The sequence below is a fragment of the Staurois parvus genome, unplaced genomic scaffold (genome assembly GCF_062004578.1).
Source record: "Staurois parvus isolate SC_StPar_1 unplaced genomic scaffold, SC_StPar_1.0 ptg000031l, whole genome shotgun sequence".
Taxonomy (NCBI): Eukaryota; Metazoa; Chordata; class Amphibia; order Anura; family Ranidae; genus Staurois; species Staurois parvus.
Window position 1 is genome coordinate 6490277 of NW_028317827.1, and position 18537 is coordinate 6508813.

The 18537-nt window shown below is 42.4% G+C and overlaps 1 protein-coding gene across 3 annotated transcripts in view; it reads left to right on the forward strand.

Annotated features, from left to right (window-relative positions):
* Window positions 1-18537, forward strand: part of TANC1 (tetratricopeptide repeat, ankyrin repeat and coiled-coil containing 1) — a 336351-nt gene that overhangs the window by 151273 nt on the left and 166541 nt on the right. Inside the window, exon 1 of one of the 3 annotated variants that reach the window (XM_089659746.1) lies at window positions 12574-12680. The exons of the other annotated variants lie outside the window; for them this stretch is intronic. The gene's annotated coding sequence lies outside the window, so the exon portion shown is untranslated. Of the gene's footprint in view, window positions 1-12573; window positions 12681-18537 lie in introns of those variants that run through there. 3 annotated transcript variants of the gene reach the window in all.

Here is an 18537-nt window from a genome sequence, read left to right on the forward strand (position 1 = left end):
TCTTCAGAGGCTGTACTCAGGAAACAATATCTCTACCATGAGGTGAACATGTTTGGCCAAAATTTGTACATAGTCGCTGGCAGTAGCTCTACCTTTCATGGTGACAATGGGGCCTGCAGAATACCATGATATGGCTGCCCAAACTAGATTGTGCCGCCACCATGCTTTACCATTGGCACAAGACAGTCCTGGTCGTAAGATGTCACTGTATGTGACATCATAACCTTTGATACTGTACCTCGCTACATGGCAAATAAATTGCCAACTTCAGTCACAGAGGCACCAGCTAAGCGGGCACCAATTTGCCCTCTTTGAAACTCCGTAAGCTCTGACATGACTCCATATTATTAGCAGCGCATGCAGTGAATGATGAAAGTGAGGCTTCCCACCTGTTAAGCTAGGTGTCTCATCACATGGCGGAAGCAAAAGAATGTTACATCACTTCCGCTTTTAACATGAAACATGTCATCACTTTCACACCTGTTTCCATATTTTTGTCCAACCTCTGTAAAAGAGCCCTTAAAAAAGGACACAATTGCAGCCACCATATCTAAGGTTAGGTCACTACAAAAATGTGTGACAACGCGTGAACTGCGCCTTTTCTTTTTTTCTGTGGCATTAAAATGATCAAAAATGCACAAATCTTCTCAAAAGAAGCTCCAGAACTTGTTTGAGCTCTAGGCATTTGGCTTCAAGTGACTTGGAGTGGAGATGTGAACCATCTCCATTGAGAATAATTTATTTTTTTCTCCTCAAGCAATTTGGAGCTTTGAGCTACAAATTGCTCAGGTGTCATTGGAGACTTAATATTTCTTTCGGCAAATTAAATTACAGAATATTTGATAATAGACTGTGGCAGGGATAATTTTTTTAAAACTTCTCTGGGGCGGGGACTGGCCTGACTTATTTGGGGCGGGGACTGGCCTGACTTATTTGGGGAGGGGACTGGCCTGACTTATTTGGGGCGGGGACTGGCCTGACTTATTTGGGGCGGGGACTGGCCTGACTTATTTGGGGCGGGGACTGGCCTGACTTATTTGGGGCGGGGACTGGCCTGACTTATTTGGGGCGGGAACTGGCCTGACTTATTTGGGGCGGGGACTGGCCTGACTTATTTGGGGCGGGGACTGGCCTGACTTATTTGGGGCGGGGACTGGCCTGACTTATTTGGGGCGGGGACTGGCCTGACTTATTTGGGGCGGGGACTGGCCTGACTTATTTGGGGCGGGGACTGGCCTGACTTATTTGGGGCGGGGACTGGCCTGACTTATTTGGGGCGGGGACTGGCCTGACCTATTTGGGGTGGGCACTGTCAGGGTCTTTTTGGGGCGGGGACTGCTGTGGATGTCTCCAGGTACTTTGTAAAGGGGCGGTAGATGTACTTGTACTGTTTAAATAAAGGAAATGGTAGAACAAAGATCTGATTGGCTGCTTAGACCCATGTCTCTGTTTTTCTGCCGTTTGCATCAGTGATCCTTTCCATTTTCTAAAGCAAAGAGAGGTAGATTTCAGTTTTCCATAGTCAGATGGCTGGGAGGTGAACGCCGCTTGCTATTGTTTACTGCAAAAAGCACATTCCTTGTGGCCTTGTTAAATAGATCCATTAATGTTCTAGCAAGGGTAATGATGTTTAGTGTGGCTGATCTCCCTCTATAGCAGGGACTTGCAGGCCATGTACACAGCACAATTACTACAGAAGAGAAACTTGTTTGTTTAATCCCAGTTAAGCATGGCTGAGCACTCCTGAAAAAGCAGCGCACACGCACATTAAGCTAGAAAGAGATAGAGAAGGCCAGGATGAGCGTGCCTAACTTGTTCTGCTAGAAAAAAAGACTGCTAGGAAAAAAGACTATTAATATTATTAATAAATCCTTAAATGTATTTTTTTTCAAATATATTTAGTGTAAGAACCTAAATGTCAGCCTTGTGCAGTCTGTATGGTGGAGAGGGAAGGTTGGCGCTGGGTGCCAGGTGGGTGTTTTGCATGAAATTATATTCATAAGGAACATGCTGATAAGAGAAGAGCAGTCTGTGGCTGCTCTTTTATAGTCTAGACCAGGGGTCCCCAAACAATTCGGCCAATTTATTGTCCTTTATAGTTTAGAAGGGCCAGACTGTGGCCAGTAAGAGTAGAATGTGCCTCAGGTTTGGTGGACAGTAAAAAATTACTGAGTGACCGTGTGGTCTGTAGAGGAGGAATAGTCCCCCATCACTGGTATTAGTGGGAGGAATACTGCCCTAATTATTGGTGTCAGTGGAAGGAATACTTCCCCGTTGTTGGCATCAGCGGAAGGAATAGTTCCCCACTGTTGGTGTCAGTGATAGGAATACTGCTCCACTGTTGGTGTCAGCGGAAGGAATAGTTCCCCGTTGTCAGTAGGTGGAAAAGTTCTCCATTGTTGGTGTTAGGAGGAGGAACAGTGCCCCATCGTTCATGTCAGTGGAAGAAATAGTGCTGCATTGTTGGTGTCCGTGGAAAGAATGGTACCACATAGCTTGTGTCAGTGGAGGAAATGGTTACCCATCCATGGTGTCTGAGGAAGAAGTTATGCCCCATCATTGGTCTCAGTGGAAGGAATAATACCCCATTGTTGATGTCTGATGGAGGAATTATACCCCAATTGTTGTGTCAATGGGAGGAATTGTGTCCCAAGGGCTGAAATTTGAAGACCACTAATCTATACATCTGAGGTGGAGTGTGGCTAACACTGTATTCCTGAACTGTAAGTGATGTTGCGTAGCTGTCATCCATCTGGCTCTCCTGTGTTGGGACTGTGTTAATGTCTGCGGTGGATGGATAGGAATATGTCAGGTATTCTATGGCAGGTAAGAGTTGCCTTTTATTTATTCTGGCCATACACTGTACTTAGCCACTTGTTTGTTTTTTTGTTTTTTTTGCTGAAACAGGTGGAATGAAAAAACTGGTCTGATTCCCCCATTTATACATTCAAGGTGGATGGAGGAATCCTCCCTGCTGTGCTATTGTATTCTGTCAGTGGGGAGACTCTCTACTGTCAGAATTCACAGATCAGTGCAGCAGCCAACAGGGCAGTTGAACAGAAGTCGATTAGTAGATCGACATCTGTTCAAATGCAGTGGTCACACATGGGCTGAAATTTGGTGGGTCCCTGCTGAACTGGACTCATTTCAATCCATGTATGGCTGGCTTAAGTGGCTAGCACTGTGGCCTTTTAAGGCTAGGCTCTATTTCCTACTAAGGACTTTGTATGTTCCCACTATGTTTGGACATGTTTTTTTTTTTTGCAGGTTCTCTGGCCTTATCCTATAATCCAAAAGCATACTGCTAGGTTAATTGGTGTGTTCTAAAAGTGGTTCCTAGCTTGTGTGTTTTTAACTGCAGAGGGTATATTATGTTGCAAGCCCCACTGTGTAAAGAACTGAATAGTATAAATAGTCCTTTGAAGTCCGTACATTGCTTCAGAATATGGTAGCGCCATAGAAATTGATAAAATAACTAATGGTTGTGTTTTTCCTGAAATACTGACAGTATATTAACCACTTAAAGTCTGGACACTTTTACCCCTATCCTGTCCAGGCCACTTTTCAGCTTTCACACTTTGAATGACAATTGAGCAGTCATGTAACACTGGCTACATATTAATTTTTTTTTAGCATTTTTTTGAGACAGATACAACTTTATTTTGGTGGTATTTTATTCACCACTGGGATTTTTATTTTTTTTTGCTATATAAATGAAAAAGTCCAAATTTTTTTTAAAAAAAGTGTTTTATAAAATTTTGCAAATAATCTTTCTTCATAAATCTTGGCCAAAATTTATTCAGTTATCTTTTTAGCAAAATAAAAAAAAATATCCCAAATTAGTTTATAACCAAAAATTATAATTTTTCACAATTTTTTACATTTTTATTTTATTTCTTTATATTATTTATGGGGGTTTTTTTTGTTTGTTTTTTACATACTGTCACCCTAGCAGTACAGTGTCACCATAGTGACACTGTACTACTTGTGGGGGGTGATGAAGATTTTTGTTTTTTGCACTGATTGCTTTTACACCCATAAAGGCTGTAAAAGCAATAGTTTCTCCTTCTCTCTGGCTGCATTCTTGCAGCCATTGAGAAATACTGTGTGAGCTGTGATTGGTCACAGCTTGTCACATGGTTCAAGGCTGCTGTGAATAGCCTTGTACCATGTGACCTCTGTGATCATTCGCAGATTTCACACGTAGTAAGCAATGATGTTAGAAGTGACATCTTGCTTACTATTCTGCATGTGATCACTGATTGGCCAATCAGTGATCACATTTTCGGGACCTCACACAGAGGTCCTGTACAACGATCGGTGTTCCACTGTGTCCGGATCACAGTGCTGTGTGCTCTCAGGGGGTGGGGAGGCTATTTATAAACGGCCACCCGCCCCTGCACTGCTCCCATCCAGCCGTTTATATACATGGGCCGGATGGAAAGTGGTTAAAGCCCAGCTAAAGGGAAAGTAAAAATGATCCTTTGTAGTGGGTTTGCCTCTGCACTGCAACAGTTAAATGCTTAGTTAGGTTTAGGAGATGGGAAAAGCAGTTTTACTTACCCGAAACTCTGCTCATGTAGCAGCAAGTCTTGCCCTACACGTCATTTGTGGACTGTTTCTTGGCATCCGCATGTTCAGTGCAAGGCTATTTATTTACTTATTTCAGGTACTTATATAGCACTGTCAATTTACACAGCACTTTACATATATTGTACATTCACATCAGTCCCTAACCCTCAAGGGGCGTACAATCTAAGCTCCCTAACTTACATTCATACATACACATACTAGGGACAATTTAGACAGGAGCCAATTAACCTACCAGCATGTCTTTGGAGTGTGGAAGGAAACCGGAGTACCTGGAGGAAACCCATGCAGGCACAGGGAGAACATGCAAAGTCCAGGCACATGGTGCCGTGGTTGGGATTCAAACCGATGACCCTAGTACTGCCGGGCGGTAATGCTAACAATTTAGCCACTGTGCTCCACTATTGACCCTACATTGGACTTGATGACGTCCAAGGACCTGCAAATGTCACAGCATTGGCAAGAAGATGCTATGGATGCTAGTCTTACAGTGAGGATTATCCTGCAGAAGCAAAGGATCGGGCACCTTAAATGCTTTTCTTAATCCTCTCTAGACGTAAACAAGCATTTAATGCATGCATTTCTGAGGCAGCCAACACTGCTGTGGAGCATTTCTACATTCTCTGGAGTTCAGCTTAAAGCTCTAGTGTGTACAGGCTCAGTAAAGAGCATAGCTATCTTGGGTTTTGTATTGATTTACTGGGTGGATTTTGCCCTAGACAGATATTCCCATGGAGGAAAGCTGGGAAACAATAATATGACATTACAGTGTTTGCTTTGGATGTCCAAATCGGTTTCCACTAATAAACCTATTAATGGACAAGCAAGTTAGATAGACTGATTTTTTTCTCTATATTTTGGTTGCATTACTTTGCTTTGCTGATAAGGGGTCTAATGTAGTCTATTGTTTTTGTTTAAATAATACATCCAGACGATATATTTAGGCTGAACTCTAGTGCGGCTCTGTATTCATTCATACGTATATTTTCCAAATGCAAGTAGTGTAAGTACCTGAGATTGACCAGGTATCCGCCTCTTGCAGTCTCTGTACAGCAGAGTTCAGACTGGAGAGGAAGAAGCAGCATAGGAAGCCAGTAGGCTAATGTGCTGACAAGTAGCATGCTGCTAGGAGCAGAATGCAGAGCAATAGAGATGAACTCATCCCTGCGCTACTTCTTCTTCACTGTCCAGTCACGTGCTGGAGGCGGGTTCAGAAAACTGGACATCTAGTGGAAAAAAGGTAGTAGTGCAGGGCCAATTCCACATTAAAGTGCTTCTAAAGCCAAAAGGATTTTTAACTTAATGCATTACCTGCATTAACGTAAAAAATCTTACACTAGTTGTTCCCCCCCACCTCCGTCCCTAAATACCTACCTGAGTACTGTATCGATCCAGCGCTGCAGTGTTGGTTCTCTTTCTTCCCTCTCAAAGGCTCAGAGACAGAGCAGATCTTGCTGCTGTCAATCAAATGCTGTAAGGAAGGAGCTGGGAGCCAAACCACGCTCTGTGTGTCTATAGATGTACACAGCCAGACTTTGGAGTGAGCCTGCACGTGTGCCACCATAGGAAGCAGCTTAGAGAAGAGGAGGAGTTGGGATCACCAGCAGGGGATGCAAGAAGAGGAGGTTTGGGACCACTCTGTGCAATACCATTTTACAGAGCAGGTAAGTATAATATGTAATATAAAAATCAAATGTTTGCTTTTTTTCTAAATAATTGCACTGTCCATGACTCTGGCCAGTGGGGTTGGCACTTGGGTGTGCACCTGCATCAGAATGGCAGTGTGTGTGCAGTAACATGTACAAATACATGTCAGTACAACTGGGCGTTGGTCCAGATCCATGGCTACATTAAAGCCTAATGCAGGCCATAGATGGGTCGAAAATCGGCCGATTTTTCGTCCGAAAATAAAATCGGCCGATTTTCTGATCGTTAGTGGGCGATTTGGTCGGCCGTTTTTCGGTATTTTGGCCGTTTTTTTTTTCCGGTAAAGTTGGAAAAAAATCGGCCGATTTTGCCGATCGGCCGATTTTCGCGGCAATAATGGGCAAATCGGCCGATTTTTTACCGATAAAAAATCTGCGCATGAGCAGTGACCTGCAAGAGGAAGACAAAAAGAAGAAAAAGAAGAAGAGGATGAAGATGATGAAGAAGTAGAAGAAGAAGAGGATGATGATGATGATGATGAAGAGGAAGAAGAAGTAGAAGAGGATGAAGAGGAAGAAGAAGAAGACGATGATGAAGAGGAAGAAGAAGAAGAGGATGATGATGATGAAGAGGAAGAAGTAGAAGAGGATGAAGATGATGAAGAGGAAGAAGAAGAAGAAGAGGATGAAGAGGAAGAAGAAGAAGAGGATGATGATGATGAAGAGGAAGAAGTAGTAGAAGAAGAGGATGATGATGATGAAGAGGAAGAAGAAGAATAAGAGGATGATGATGAGGAAGAAGAAGTAGAAGAAAAGGATGAAGATGATGAAGAGGAAGAAGAAGTAGAAGCAGAAGAAGAGGAGGATGATGATGATGATGAGGAAGAAGAAGTAGAAGAAAAGGATGAAGATGATGAAGAGGAAGAAGTAGTAGAAGCAGAAGAAGAGGATGATGATGATGAAGAGGAAGAAGCAGAAGAAGAGGATGATGATGATGAAGAGGAAGAAGTAGAAGAAGTGGATGATGATGATGATGATGATGAAGAGGAAGAAGAAGTAGAAGAAGAAGAGGATGACGATGAAGAGGAAGAAGAAGTAGAAGAAGAGGAGGAAGAAGAAGTAGAAGAAGAGGATGATGATGATGAAGAGGAAGAAGTAGAAGAAGAGGATGATGATGATGAAGAGGAAGAAGAAGTAGAAGAAGAGGATGATGATGATGAAGAGGAAGAAGAAGTAGAAGAAGAGGATGATGATGAAAAAGAAGAAGAGGAGGATGATGATGAAAAAGAAGAAGAGGAGGATGATGAAGCAGGAGAAGAAGAAGAATGAAAAATTAGAGGAATTCCAGTATGGCAAAAAGTGTCCCTGCAGAGAGCTCCGCTATTTCTTTGACAGTTCCTTGACATTTACAGCGGTTGCAACAATGTATCTATTTGTTTCCGAATAAAAACATCTGTATCCTAAATGGAAACAAATAGATACAATGTTGCAACCTCTGTGAATGTCAAGGAACTGTCAGAGAACTGTCAAAGAAATAGCAGAGCTCTCTGCAGGGACACTTTTTGCCGGCTCTAGACGGGATGAAAATCGGCCGATTTTTTTTTTTTTACCATTGATGGTAACGTTGGCCGCTTGAACGACCGATTTTTCATTTTTTAAAAGAAAAATCTGCCGTTTTTATCCCCATCTATGGCCTGCATTACTCCAGATTTGCTTGAACTTTAAATAGATGGTTTGGACCGGATTGGTGCAAGCAAACTATTTAAAGTTCAATCAGACTTGAAGTTAGGCTTTAAAACGGTGGTTTCCAAACTACAGCCTGGAAGCCGGGTATGGCCCTTTGCTTGCCTTTATCCAGCCCTTAAGCCACTGTTGCTCCCCTTGACACCAGTGATGGGGTGCTATTCCTCCACTTGACACCAATGATGGGGCGCTATTCCTCCACTTGACACCAATGATGGGGTGCTATTCCTCCACTTGACACCAATGATGGGGTGCTATTCCTCCACTTCACACCAATGATGGGGTGCTATTCCTCCACTTCACACCAATGATGGGGTGCTATTCCTCCACTTGACACCAATGATGGGGTGCTATTCCTCCACTTGACACCAATGATGGGGTGCTATTCCTCCACTTCACACCAATGATGGGGTGCTATTCCTCCACTTGACACCAATGATGGGGCGCTATTCCTCCACTTGACACCAATGATGGGGCGCTATTCCTCCACTTGACGCCAATGATGGGGCGCTATTCCTCCACTTGACACCAATGATGGCGCACTATTCCTTCCACTGACACCACAGCCAGTCAAACCCATGAACTGTTGAGATTGGCTCTTGAAAGCTGTGTACTAACAATCAGATTATCGGGCGATTGCTCTGAAAACTGTATTTTCTGTCTGATTTTCTCATTGTGTGTACGGGGCATTAGGTTTGGGGTTTACATATAGTTTAACATTGTTTCTACTCTTCCTGCAGTGTTAGGTATAGACTGTCATGTTCCCATTGCGTCACTTAAATTAGCCAACATGTTTTGTTTTTTTAGGGAGAGTTGATACTGCATGTCTGCCTTTTGCTGTTGGTCAAACCAAGGTCACTTATAAGTGCAGTAAAGGAATGTCAATGTGACGGTCTGACTGTTGTAATGTCAGTAGAGCACAGTGTGTATGTGTGAATACAAATTCCCTGGCTGGGAGCTCTGCTGGTTCTGATCTGACCCTGGGTACATCCTCACAATAACCTGAGGTCATCCTCTCATTGCCTGCTATTATGTGGATGAGCGCACTTGCTTGGGAAACTCATCCTCCTCATTAAACTTTTCTTTAACCAGATTTTTTTGCATGCAAAGAGGTGACCAACACTATAATTATTCAAAGTACTTTAGAAGGTATTTAAAATGTATTTATGTATATGATCTGTTATTGGTATATGATATATCTCTTGGTTTTCAGTGGCCTATGCATTAAAAATAATGCTAAAATCTTAGGACAATTGTTTTCTGTTATGTTCTTCACCTACTTATAAACTGGGCTGCAAATATCTAGCCAAGATTGACATATGGGGAGACTTTGAACTCACCAGTACTTGCTAGGTGTCTTGAGACTTGGCACTCAAGTGGCATTTGTGTGGTCATTCACTCCTTTCTTCCCCTTCAATGAGATAAGTGTAGGATAAGACCTTTTATATAGAGATTGTCTAGAAATCTACCATGTGCAATAACAAGCACTACAGAAACCGTCATCATTACTTCCCACCATAACCCTAAATGACCCACAACAAACATTCGAACCTTGTTTCCTTTTTGGTAACGCTGAATCGTAAAAAAAAACAACTTTATAACTTCTTTTATTCCGAAACGTAGGTGTGGTGTCACTTAGTGAGTTTGCACTTGATGAAGAAGAAATGCATTGTGGGATTTAAAGAGACCATGTTATCAACCTAAACAAATGCAGATAAAAGCTAAAAAATTATCAAATATTTAAAGTGTTACTAAACTCAGGACCCTGCATTCACTATATCTGGTCTCCCATAGTACACAGAACACGGAAATGCAATTATTTTAGTAAATTTAAACTAACCCCCTTACAAAGAAGTAAAAAGATCAGTGCTGTCAGTGGGAACTTGTTAAAGGCTCAAGTAACCCCTAGCAACCTCTGGCTGAACACTGGTTGAGAAACCCTGCTCCAGAGTGTCATTTCCCCAGTACAGCCCTTTCCCTTACATGTCATAGCCCTCTCCTCTACCAGGAGTATCATATTACTGACTATGCTGCCCCAGCTCCTCAGTCCCTCCGTTCACCTCTCTTGTAGCTTTCAGGAGAGAAGTGGATGAGGATGCTATCCAGCAGCCATTCTCTAACCGGGTTCCGTGGAGCACTAGGGTTCCTCCGAGGCAGGGATGGGCAACTGTAGCCCTCCTACTGTTGTAGAACTGCATGTCCCATGAGGCATTGCACGACTAACCATTACAAGCATGACTTCCAGAGGCAGAGGCATGATGGGACTGGTAGTTCAGCCACAGTTGCCCACCCACTGCTCCAGAAGTTGCTAGGGGCTCCTCGAGCTTTCACTAGCTGACCTCCCATTTGATGTTCCCCTGGATAGTTCCAGAAACAATGCCACTTGATAATGTCAGTGGCAAGTCACCAATGATCTTTTTTAGTTCTCTGTGAGGTGGGGCACTCTGACTACAGTGTAAGGAGCGACATCTTCCCATTGATCCGCCATGAATGGCTTTAGCAGGGGTTCCTCAAGACTTGAAAATTATTTCAAGTGTTCTTTTGGGGTAAAAATGTTGAGAGAGGCTTCTATAGAGTGTCACTTGAGTGATAGCTCTGAGTCTTCTGGGGCTGATACATCACATCCAAGATGATGGCATCCAACAGCCGCCTTAGGACCTTTGGATGTTTAAACAAGGGAGGCTTTTACAGATAAATAACATGCATAAAATGCACACATAATCCTCTTACTGTATTTATTGCCAACAATATAATTGCATACAACATCTCTATCTGTGAAGCAACCTTTTCTTGACGCATTTCACCATTCTTGGTATGCCCTCAAGGATAGAGGAAGCCAGGAGTGGTGAAATGCGTCAAGGAAGGTTGGTTCTGAGGTGGAGAAATTGTGGTATGCAGTCATTTTGTTGACAATTAATAAATGTGGTAAGAGGAGCTAAGAGTGGCATGTGGCTGAATACATATTTTTCATGGGGAGTGGGGATGGACTATAGTGGCCAGCACCCTGCTTGTCCATATATAGGATGGGTAAGTCTTGGACGGTACTTTGGATTTGAATGTATTTCTGTCATAAGGGTCTCTTTAATGTCAGATTTGATGATGTCTTACAAGACAGAAGGTAGAGCACCCTTTAGGCCCTGTTCTCATATATGCATCTCCGCATGCTACGTGTGCGTGGGCACAGCAGCTTATTCATTTGAATGGACTGCTGTTCCTGCGTTTGCTGCATGAAAAGTTCCCTGAACTTTATTCAAAACACAGCCGCAAGGAAACCTCATGGTGCTTTGGTACCATGAGTTTCCACATACGAGTAACTGCACTGTGTTTTTCAGTGCTCGGGGGTGCCATTAATAGTTAAAAGCAACCCGCACATTTTCTTAAAGCAGCACGCTTTGTGGCTGTTGGAACATATGCAGTTTACATGCACTCGTGCATATACAGTTGTGCTCAAAAGTTTGCATACCCTGGCAGAAATTGTGAAATTTTGGCATCGATATTGAAAGTATGACTGATCATGCCAAAAATGCTCTTTTATTGAAGAATAATGATCATATGAAGCCATTTATTATCACATAGGCTGGAATGTTTGGCCTTGGTACAGAGACACAGGATGACACACATGGGTTAAAATGCCAATTAGAGTTTAATGTCCCACATCTGTGGCTTTTTAAATTTCCATTAGTGTCCGTGCATAAATAGTGAATGAGTTTGTTAGCTCTTACGTGGAAGCACTGACTAGGCTACATACTGAGCCATGGGGATCAGAAAAGAACTGTCAAAAGTCTTGCGTAACAAGGTAATGGAACTTTTCTGATCCCCATGGCTCAGTATCTAGCCCAGTCAGTGCTTCCACGTAAGAGCTAACAAACTCATTGACTATTTATACACTGACACTAATTGCAATATAAAAAGCCACAGATGTGGGGCATGAACCTCTAACTGGCATTTTAATCCGTGTATCACCTTGTGTGTCTGTACCAAGGCCAAACATTCCAGGGTATGTAAACTTTTGATCATGGCCATTTGGGTGATTTCTGTTATTATGATTTCAAAAGGAGCCAAACAACTATTTGATAATAAATGGCTTCAAATGATCATCATCCGTCAATTATAAGAGCATTTTTTAGCATGATCAGTCATATTTTCAATATCAATGCCAACATTTCAGAATTTTTGCCAGGGTGTGCAAACTTTTGAGCACAATTGTATATGAACCTAGCCTAGATCTACCATAAAAGAAAAGTTTGGGGAATTTTTTAAACAAACAAAATCTTATAATAAAATTGTTTTGTAACAGGAAGGCATTATTAAAAATCTTACAATTGGGAGTACTACTTTAATGGTGTAGAGGCATGTGAGATTTGCCTGCTATTTGCCATTAGTCTGGACAACATGGTAGGACTTGCAGTCCCTCAGAGGAGCCATTGACTGCCCATCTCTGCCGGGTTCTGGGAAAGACTCAAGCCTTTGATGTATCAGGCAACCTCTGAACTAGGTGGATGTTTGTGCCAGTTAGCTGTGTAGTCAGCACTGTTTACCCCTGAGCCGTGTTTGGTCATTGCACGCTGATTTGCTCAGCTGGGGAGAGAATTACTCCTCCTGCTGTGTCAGCCACATACGGGAAGCAGTGCCAGCACAATCAGTGTTAAAAGCTTACACTCATGTCCTATAGACGCCCTGGAATGTAAAGTCACAAAACAGGTAAGATTACACACTTTGTCCTTTGAAGAAGGCGGAAGTTTTATAAAGTCCGATGTCTGCTTCTTTTTTGCATTAGCTGTAAGGACTGTTGGCGGGATTCTTTATTTCCTACAACTCCTTGATGTCTTTTCATATATTAAAATAGAATACATTGTGGTATTATGTAAACCTAGTAAATGCATTTATCAAAGAAACCAGTACCTGTTGGGGCACATTCACACCAGCCGTACAATAATACCCTCTGTGTTAATGTACAGGTTGGTGTCTCTTTAGTTGCTGACTTTTAATAAAAGGACACTTACCTGTCTAGGACCCAGCACTGTCCTCACCAAGGTCAGTTTTTCGCTGGTTTTCGGGTCCCCAACACTGGCAAGGTGGCAGCTAGTCAATTCAACTGGATGTGGGAGCCCGGTACTTTTCACAAACCAGCAGGGCTTTTTTTTCAGCTAAAACCTGGAGGGCACACAGTTCCGGCACCTCCAACACTGAATGTAATGGCAAGTGGTGCTGGAGGGTCTGTTGATACTGGCTGCTGGGGGATCTATTGTCGCTGGCGGAGTTTATTTTGCAAGGGTGTCTATTGTTGGAGAGGTCTGTTGTTGCTGGGGAAAGGTGGGGTCTTATGTTCATTGGGGGGGTCAGTTGTTGCTGGGAGGAATATACTGCTGAGGGAAAGGTCTATGGATGCTGGCTACTGGGAGATTTGTTGTTCCTGTGGGTCTATTGTTGCTAGAATGGTATTTTTTTGGAGGGGTTCCATTGTAGCTGAGGGGAGGGTCTATTGGTTTGGGGGGGGGGGGATTTATTGTTGCTTGCTGCAGAGGATCTAGATTACTGCTTTTTTTACTTGGTACCACAAACTGATACTTGGTTTTGTTTTCCCTTAAAGGGGTGGTACTGGGAGGTGGGTAGGGGGTGGCACCAGGGGGCAGTGTTTGGAGGTGGGTAGGGGGTGGAACCAGGGGGCAGTGCTTGGAAGTGGGTAGGGGGCAGAGACAAGTGGTGACTCAGAAGGGGGGAGCTCCTGCACCTGTTCTCGAAGAAAAAAAATACTCAAATACTTTTTCCCCCTCAAAACAAGTTACGCACAAACGTTGGGGGGGGGGGGTCCACTTTAATTATTTGTGCTCTCCAAATTTGAATCAAACCTGTCGGCAGATACAAGAGACCCTCATGTAGTCCATTGTTGTAAACAAAGGACATGAATACACCTTTGAATGGTACCATAATGTGTCTTTCTATTGGCCTCCTTTAGTCCTCTGTAGGAATGGGAGGTGGGGGACACTGCAAGTCAGTTAGTGCTCTACGGAGTTATACAGTGCTGTCATTGTAATACTGGGAGCATAGTGACGAGGAGAGAGCAGAAGGACGATACTATCAGTGTTCTGCTGCTCCTTCATTATACAGTCACTAGTAGGGACCAATCCACAACCAACTGGAACTACTTAAGTGCAGATGAGAAATTTAATGTCACCGACTTCTGTCTGGCAGGGGTCTCTGGCTGAAGAGAAATGCATGAATATGTCTTCCTAGATGTTGGTGACTTCCATTGTAAACGTATTGTGGAAGTTTGGCAACTAAACACTAGGGGCAAAAAGGCAGCCATAGTAAGCTGAGGCTTAGCATTACACAGCACAGTTTAATGAAAGGAAGTAAATATTAATCATCATTCTATGGGAAACATAGGAAGCTGCCTTTTGTAGGTGAGATCCTGTATAGTTCCAAATGGTGGTCACCATGGCATGTAACCCTAGCAGGAGATAATGGCGACAGTCACCTGCCCTTCTGGAACTCAGCCTGCTGCAGTGCTGGTAATGAGAGGGAGAGGGCGCTGTTACTGGCTGTTGATACAACAGCTCTGTTGTTGCAGTATAACAGTGTTTCTCAACTCCAGTCCTCATGGACCCCCAACAGGTCATGTTTTCAGGATTTCCATTATTTTGCACAGGTGATTTGATCAGTTTCACTGCCTTCGTAATTACCACAGCTGTTTCATCTGAGGGAAATCCTGAAAACATGACCTGTTGGGGGTCCATGAGGACTGGAGTTGAGAAACACTGCAGTATAAAGAAGACTTCATTTTTTAGGCATGACCTCCTCCATAAGGTATAGACTAGCTCCAGAGCGGCTCATTTCCTGTTGTTTTAGGGCACACTCACATCAGGTGATCTGTAGATTTGACCCCCAAGGTTTATTCGACTGTGATGAGCTGTCTGCATTGTACTTGGGTGTGGTTTCCAGCATGGTATACATCTGTCTGGGGCAGAAGTGGTGATGTGAGTGTGCTTAACCCAGCAGAGTAGGGGGATGGGGGGGGGGGGTTACCCTAACGTAGTGCAAGGCAACCGTGCCAGATTTGAGTACACCATTAAAGTGGTATTAAGCCCAAAAGCAAACATTTATTATATTGCAGCTTATCAATTCTTAGATGGGATGGCTGCATTAGTTTTCTTTTTTTAGACTCTTTCCCTTATTTTCTTCTGGTGATCCTGCCAATAAGTCTGTTTTTCAACAGAACAGGCTGTCCTGCAGATGTAGCAGTTCGAGGGATGAGGCAAGCCATTTACCGCTGACAGGGGTGCTTACAATGATCAGCTTTTATTTATGTAAAACCTTTATCACAAAAGGAAAACAAAAACTGTAACTGCTTATAAAGTGTGAGCTTGGACTAAATTTGCTAATGTATGTAAATCTGCTAGTACATACAGCATTCCCCTCCCCCCAGACTGACAATGCTGCTGTTCAAAGGTGTCTCTGATTGTTTATCCAGAGTGGGGGCACTCTAATGCAAAAAGTGTTCCAGTGGCCATCTCAGCAGGTGAAAACAGAGGAAAAAAAAAAACTAATGCAGCTACCAGAACTGATGATTGATAATCTGCAATATATTGCATTTTGTGGTTTAATACAGTCTTAAACCCAAAAGCAAATTTATATTATATTGCAGCTTACCAGTTCTTAGATGTGATGGCTGCATTAGTTTTCTTTCTTAGGCTTCATGCACACTAGCATTTCTTTTCTTTTTTTTTTTTAAACTCACAAAATTCTGCAAAAAACCTTGGATAGTAATATTTTAGTAATGTTCAGAAGTGTTTAGGAGCATTTAGAAGCATTGACGTTTTTACAGTACATGTAGAAGGAAAAAAAGCTAGAAAAAAAAGCTGTTGGAAGCGTTTTATTAGCGTTTAGGAACAATTAGTTGTTTTTTGTTCTGTTGAAAAAATGCTAAAAAAAACCCTGCAAAAACAATTTTTTTTTCTGCTCCTAGACACTGAAGCTCAAACAGTGCTAAAAGCCTAAAGTAGTGTGCACAGACACATAGGATAACACTAGTTCGCTTCTAGGAGCAGAAAAAGGCTGAGAACAGCTTCTAGGAGCTTAAAAAAAATGCTAGTGTGCATGGAACCTAAAGGCTTTCTTTCCCTTTTTGCCACCTGGTGATCTGGCTAGTAAGTCTGTTTTTCAACTGAACAAGCTGCACTGCAGATGTAGCAGTTAGAGTGTTGAGACCACTGATGGGTGCTCACAATGATCGGCTTTTATTCATGTAAAACCCTTATTCTAGAAGGAACAAAACTTTTGCTTTATAACTGCTTTAGGGCTGTTTGACATTGTTCCTGTGTGATTTGGGTGCAGCGTGATTTCACCCAGTTCATTTGAATTGGCTGAAATCGCACTGCAGTGCACTAAAGGTAGTGTATGCACCTTATCCGATGTCATCGCAGGTCAGGAATTCAGTAGCTGGAAGCAGAGATTCTTCCATTCATGCTGTTTGTGTGTAGATGGAGCAGTCAGTTAAAATCCTCATATGTGTGGTTGGTCTGAGCAAGCTGTTATCATGGGTGGAAATAGTATTCTGGAAGCACAAGCAAGTTACTGAAAAGCCAACAATTCCTGGAGTGACATCTAGTGGCAGGCTTTTTTTGTATGGACTACAAATCTGTGAAAACTAAACACAAAAAACCTTTAGAAACAATGAATTCCCATTAGAGATACTTTTATACTATGGGTTTGATACACTACGTCCTTGATTGTTTTATTCTCCTGTGAGTGGAGTTTGGTTGCTCTAGGAAAACCTCCCCAGTCCATTGCTCCAGTGTGTCCCCTATGGTTAGAGTAAAACCCTGAAATGTGGATTTTAAAGGCTAGTTCCTTTTTTTCCTTTCAGTTCTTTTATTTATATATATATATATATATATATATATATATATATATATATATATATATATATATTAATATATTCTTAGATTGGGTCCTCATGCGAGATTACAGGTTTGCTATCTTATCTCTGCCCAGCTGATTTACGTCATAGGCACCAGATTGCTTCATATATCATTTATAGGTATCTGTCATCATAATTTAAACTGTTTGGAGTAGGAAGGCCATTCAGTTTCTCCATGACGTGGTGTAACTGTCAATTTTGTCATTGTTGCAATTGACTTTTCCCCTCAATGTTTTGTTTATTTTGGCTTCCAAAGTGTTTTTATTCACGCACTAAACCCAGGACCCTGCATTCACTATATCTGGTCTCCCACAGTACACAGAACATGGAAATGCAATTGTTTTAGTCAATATAAACTGCTAAATACCTTTTCTCATCAGCAGTTAGAGCAGTCTTGTGACTTCTATCAGTGTCCAGCAGAGCACTGGTTAAAGCTTGTAGAAGGAGTTTTCATTCTTATCTCACTGTTCTGTGAGACTGCAGGACCCCTGAGCTCTGTCTGGACAGTGCTGATTGGATCTGTGCTGATCACATGCACTCTCCCAAGAAAAAAAAAAACACTCTAGCAATACACACTAAACTGAGCATGTGCAGCTTGCCCCCTAGGTTCTGTTCTATCAGGAGGTGAGTTGGGGATAGAAGAAGGGGAGGATCAGAGAAGACAGGATTAAACATCCTTTTTACCCAATGCAGAGGATTAACCCCTTAGGTTTCACAGTGAGTGTAGCAAGCATGCTTTACTGCAAATACAGATGGATTTTACTGTTGTTTACGGTTTAATAATAATTATCTTCCTCCTAACCTTTGTTTCCCATTTAAATCCATGGCTTTGAATTTAAAGTGTAACTACACTGTATCTGAGCTCCAGAAACCAAAAGCACTATTTAATTCATTTTTAATATTTAAAGCAAGCTCCCCCATCTATCCATGTCTCCATGCTTTATTTTGCTGAGAAATCACTGAGAAAAACACCCTCCTAGCAATTCTGTCCATGGCCACCAAGGACAGATGATTCATGTACTGTAGCAATTACTTCCTGGAATCCATCTGCCTCTAGGTCAGGCATGCAGGCAGGGGGTGTGCTTAGCTGAGAAATCCTTCCTTCCTTCCTTCCTGAAGACTCCTGGGATGTATGACATCGTTTGGCTTGGCATGGAAACCAGGACATAACTGAAGAAATGTAAAAAAAAAAGGTAAAAAACAAGCAAATGTGATCTACTTTCCTATCTATTTACAAATGCTAGCAGCATAAGGATTCAAAATAGTCCATGTGGATTGAGAGAGCGAAGTTCCACTGGGGCAGGTGCTGTTACTAGCTAGCAGAATAAAGTGTATACATTCCTATTACTGCGTGTTACAATCAGATTGAAGAGGGCAGTTATGTCTGTGCTTGCTATTTGTGTAGTCTCCTATCATCCAGCATAAAAATGTGGTATTTAAAGAGTAACTTCAATCTTGTAAAGGGAAAAAAAACATTCCCCTCTGGGTGATCTATGTACATTGCAGGGATGTGTCCACTTGCCGACTGCAATACGTACATATAAGTTGCATCTGGCAAGGGGGTTACTGGGGTTATGGCTGAAGCTTTCAGCAATAACCCTGGTATTTTTTTTTTTCAGCAGGCGTTTCTCTTTATGA